The following is a 6,000-nucleotide window of genomic DNA, read 5'->3' on the forward strand; positions in this document are numbered from 1 at the left end:
TATGGTTATTCACACCTTGTTTTGTGATCCTCGGCATCCCAGTCACAAAATTTGAGAGGGCACACTCGAGATTGAAACATGCCATTGAAAAGTTCAATGAATCTCAAAAGATCTAGGAATTTCAAATCCAATTAAAACCTAATAAATCATTTCGTTTATCTTGGTGGAAATTGGTGAATCGTCATTCACCTACCTTCAAATATTTTATAGCTTGGATTACGGCATCCCTCTTCCAAATTATAAAATATTGTGTTGGGTCCTAGCCTTAATATTTCATATTGGGTGTTATATTAAGAATTTTAAATCAACTATCTTGAATATCTCCCAAAACATGTCTGGTTTAGACATTTATGATCTTCCCAAATCTCTTGAAGATGATGTTCCTCAACATCATGCTTCACTTCCTCTATCTCCTCCAATTATTCTCCCTCACCCATAAGTTCTTGAAAAGTTTAAAGTCACTCGAGCTCTATTGGCAAGTAAAGGTCTTGGTGTGGTCACATCTTGGAGATGTAGTCACATATTGACAAGCCAGGAGAGTTGGGTGTCAAAGTCTTGAGAAACTTGGTGGTTCAATCACTTTCTAAGTCACATAGTGAGTTCTTTTTGAACACCTATGAAAAAGACTATGACAAGACCCTTAATGATTTTATCTATTTGTTAAGATCAACTTCCTCAAAACTTGATGGACAATGACAATAGTGACACAGGAAATCCAGAAAAGCATTCTCTTCCCAATGGAAAGGGACCGGCCATAGTCAACTCGGTTGACCAAATGGTAAAGAGAAAAAATAAGTCTGTGATAGTCCCGTGTACCATTATCAAAGGGTCCATATGTTTATATTGCCAAAGAAAGGGGCATTGGTTGCAAGCTGCCATAATTTACCTCAAGATGTTAAAGTCGATAAGTTTGACTCTACTTCAGGTAAAGTCCACTATCTAACTCTGCTAAGTTTCTATTATGAGATTCTTGATACATGATGTGACTGGGTCACATGGTGATGTTTTAAGAATCAAAGAAATGGTAAAGAAACTTAAAGAAATAATATGTTGAATCTGATCGCGTAGATGGATTTCTATCGCGTAGTTTGAAGATCTGATTCTTGAGCTACTTCTTAGGAGTTATAATATATTACTTAGGAATAGATAAAAACAAGGTTTTCATGTGGATTGTAAGGATAAGATTTTCCGCAAAGTTTAAAAAAAAGAAAAAAAAAGGGTTTTAATTTTATTTATTTTAAAAAATATCCTTACAATGACATCTGTGGAAAATTGTTGCTTATATGTTTCCAGTAATAGCAATATTGGAAAGTGGATTTGATTCTTTCATTTGTGGTAGTTTCTTAATTTACCAAATGAAGAAAGTTTTTCATCACCCAAGTTTCAATTGGACAGAAACTTGGAATCATACAAGTTGTATTGTATGATGAATGAGAATTTTCATCTTTAAAAAAAATTAAGACTAATTCTTTGATCACATGTATATGTGAGTCAATTGAAGGACTAAGGAATTAGGTACACTGGGTGTGCACTGGTCAAGGTCCACCACAAAGATTGATTTCTCATGATTTACTAAAGATTAGTAAATATGATTATACTTATAAGGTTAAGTATAATTCGGTAACATTGAAAAGGTTCCAATGTATGGCAGAGCGAATAAGAAGAATCAAATTAGGCAGAAGGATAAAAGTTTCTCAAATCTGAAAAGATGGGAGAGTACTCTAGTATTAGTTTTATGATCATCTTAATGATTTAGAAACCATATCACAAATTCATACTCTAAGGACGTCTTAGTGCATTGTTATGGCTAAGAAGAGAGGTCATGAATTGTTGGATTGGTTAAGATCAAGGAGATGAGTCATACTTCGTTCCAAAACAATTCTTAGAGTCATACTACAAGATTGTAACATTGAGTGACATAAAGTAAGGTTTAAAACACTTATTAAATGTAGTGTAAAATGTTTTCTACTCTTGTACATTTGAGATTGGTAAGTTGTGATGTCTTGGATGAGACAAAGACCAACTAAGACCAATTGTGTGAAGTGTTAGTCTTGATAAGAATCCGCACTATCCCTTGAATATTTGTTTTTGTCAAGGAATGATTCTTGACTAGGAAAACTTATATGTCAAGGGGACAGTGGGAGCCTTAAAGATCCTGAAAGAGTTTCAAGATTTAATCAAGAGTGAAACCTGTAATTTATCACTAGCACACGAATTAAGGTTTGCAACCTATCGTGTTGACATAATTCTTATTTATGTACCTACTTAAAATAAGTTGGATTTGCATGTGAGTTATCAGAGTTCAACTTGGAAGCATTGGTGGGCCTTGTGCTACCAAGGTGACAAGAAAGTAAGATTGAATAAGTTTAATCCATGCAAGGCTGAATTTGTCACTAACCTTATCTTGTGATTATGGTTTTGACAAATTCACATGGATAGGAACTCATACACTATAAAATCTAAGTGTCATAAGGTTTCTCTCCGATTCATGAAAATGATGGTGAGGAAACGCTTTCACTAAGTAGATTTTACGTAGATAGCAATTGTGTTATTTGCATTTTCAAAAGTCGTTAGTGGAGCGCGTGTGGTTAACCGGCACACTAACATGGACTTGTGAGAAATGGCAAATGCCTAAGCAATTGAGACTATGATTACGACATCCCTTTTCATAGTTCTGAAAATTGTTAAAACACACATGTGAGCTATCTAAGAAAGGATGTATGAATCTAAATTTCAGAAGTCCAGCAGATTTCTGAAAATATATCAGAGCTAGTGGGAGCATAAGTGTTATGCTGATAATCATCATGTTAGTGGGAGCATGATTATTATGATTAGTATTGCAAGCTAGCAATGTTAATTATAGAAAACAAAGTTTCAATTCGTGAAGTTGCAGGGGTTGAAAAGTTGTTTTGCTATGATTAAGGGAGAGGAAATTATACTTCATGTCAATTCTAAAGCTTAGATTGAGATTTTAATCATCTTTAGTCAAGAATATATATGAATTTTGTGTTAGAATGGTTCAACTTGAAGAAATTCTATATATATTGCATTTTCAAAATTCGATTATGATTACGGCATCCCTCTTCATAGTTAAATTTTGAAAACATGGCAAATAAAAAATATTGTAGCAGAAGATTGGTCTAGTATCATGTCTTTATGTCAAACATCATGAATCGTGTCCCATATGCTTCGGATATAGGATCGATTTCATGTGCTATAATATTCATCTTTTCTAAATTTTCCAAATGCTTAAGGCATTGATAAGGGAAAAGGTTTAGAACTGGATATGACTAAAAGGATTAAACAGTTGTCGAGAACAATCTAAGGTTTACCAAAGATTGGTTGCACAAGGACATTTGGAAGTATAGTGATAATTCTGGAAGGACCATATTGACATAATCTGTAAGGAGGCAACTCTTGTTCAGAAGTGATAATCAAAATGGGACTATGGAAATGTCTCCATAGGTGGAAGTTATTCAATCTATGTAAGATTAGAAAACCTTAATGCAAGAAGGATGTTCAAAGCAATGTACTTTGAATATGAGACTTTCGTTCCATAGAAGTTGAGCTTCTTTGGAATACTCTGTAATGACTGGTGACAAAGTTTTGGTGACTTTGTGAATAATCATTACAAGAGGAACATTGCATAAAAGTTTACAATCTAACAAGTTTTTTGGTAAATGATAGGAATCGGGGATTCTCACATTTACAATAAGTATTTGGGATTGTGAAATGAGTATCATTGGAATCATGTTCAATTGATCTACATCACAATGTAAGGATCATAGACAAACATAGTGTGCATACTTGGAGTATGGCATAACTATTGTTTAGAAAAACAAAGTGTACATGCTAGGAGCATGGGACGAGTGTTGTTTTATTCAAGTCTTAAGTTGATTATTTGAAACATTGAATAATGTGTAATCAATATGGTGATAAATAAAAAGTGGTTTTATTTATATTCAAAAGGGTTCTGAGACCATATTAGATTCGATTATTATTGTGTTTCACTTTGCATGTTTTGACTTCCAAAATAGCTAGGTTATTCTTTCTGAATGACTAAGTTATTTAAACACTCCACAGTCGTTCATATGTTGGAAGTAGGTATGAATCAAGACTGTCATGAATCGGGTTTGTAGATGGCTAAATGGGTTTAGTCATGGCAATGGTTGCTACAACATTCATGAGTGCTCATAAGTTATGAGTATTGGAATAAACCCACGCTCACTTGTATCACTTCATGGAATTTATCTCGAGTGATCGTGAGACGGTAATATCATATAAATTTTCAAACCTAGAGATATGAGTTGTTACCTATGAGTTGGTTGTGCATTGATTGCACGTAAACGCATCAGTAACTTGATGTTATAAAACGTGCCTTTGTGTGCAATTCAACAAGTAGTAGAACAAGTATATGAGTCGAAGTTTATCTGTTCCTTCTAGAAATAGAAGCGATATTTGGGCCCCTCGATGATTTTGTTGTGACCTATGTACCGGCCGGTCAGAACTGAATTGATGTGTTCGATTAAGTTCTTTGTCAAACAAATCGAAAATCGGGAAACAAACTGTTGGACAATAAGTACGACGTTGTTCCATGTATTTTTCCGGCTGATATCATGAGAACAGAGGATTATATGATCCCTTATCTAATGGACAAGTCATTGACAAGGTCAGAGTTCATCTACAAGGTCAGAGTTCGACAGAAGCTTTTGAGAGCTACGATTGCCAGTTGGTTCCTGAAGTCATACGCAATAATAGTTTTAGACTTATCCAAGTGGGAGATTGTTGGATTAATGTCTAAGTCCATAACTATAATTGGTAAGACTTGACCCGACCCGGCATGGTCCATTTGGGTTGCATACCATCATGCACTTGGATAGACTATAATGAGAGAAATAAGGCACTTATGGTTATTAATATATTATAAGTTCTAGTATATTAATAATAAGAATAATAAGATTATTTAATTAGTATTAATCAAGAGTTAATCAAGAGTTAATCTAGGACTAATTAAGTGATCAAAAGAAGACTAATTAAATATATGGGTTGATTGTGTAAATCATCCATACTTATATAGTGGGCTAATGCTCCATGGATAATCAAGTTGGGCTAAAACCCATAGGATGGTCCATGGATGCTCGATGGTGTATTTGAACCCATGGATCCAAGGAAATGGAAAGCCATGACAATTAAGGATTTACCCTAATTGTAATACTATATAAAGATCTTATTCTTGACAAAAATCGGCCACTAGAATCACATTAGAAAGTGAAGAAAAGGGCTAGCCGATTTCATGAAGGGTAGAACTCTCTCAAGTTATTCTAAGTGTTTTGATGATTGTGATTCCATTTGAGGCTTCCACACTATTGGGGCTAGGCACTCAAGCTTCATGAAGACTTTCTACATCAAAGAGGTATGTATTCTATCTTGTTACACTCATTGTTTTGTATGCTAGATTAGGATAATACCTTAGATGTTCTTATTTGCATGTATAATAGAGAAAACATAGATCCAAGGTATTTAAGGTTGCATGTACACTTAGGAGTGTTAGAATGCTCAAAACCCAACAGATACCACATACAAAATGTCATAAATAAATAGCTATAGGTTATCAGCAACCTTAGGGACTATCAGCAATCCATGTGGGAAAATAGCATACACGGAGGGTTATCAGCAACACTAGAGACTATCTACAGTCTCAGTCACGCATAAACATCATAGCACAATAATCATAGTTAGAACCAGCTGGCCATCACAAATACAACTATCCTACAACATAAGTAAGAATAAGTGAGGAGACTCACCTAATACCAATAACAAATAAATCTCACACCCAAACTTCCACAACTTGACTCCACCTAATAACACAACAATTAACTCTAATTAATAATTAAGGTCCTCAACTCAACTCACAAGTCCAAATTCCACAACTAATCCCTTTAAGGGCAAAAAGACCATTTTCCCCTTCAATGGTCCAAAACCCCAAATTTGACCAAAAGT

The sequence above is a fragment of the Lactuca saligna genome, chromosome 7 (genome assembly GCF_052625555.1).
Source record: "Lactuca saligna cultivar CGN05327 chromosome 7, ASM5262555v1, whole genome shotgun sequence".
Classification (NCBI taxonomy): domain Eukaryota; kingdom Viridiplantae; phylum Streptophyta; class Magnoliopsida; order Asterales; family Asteraceae; genus Lactuca; species Lactuca saligna.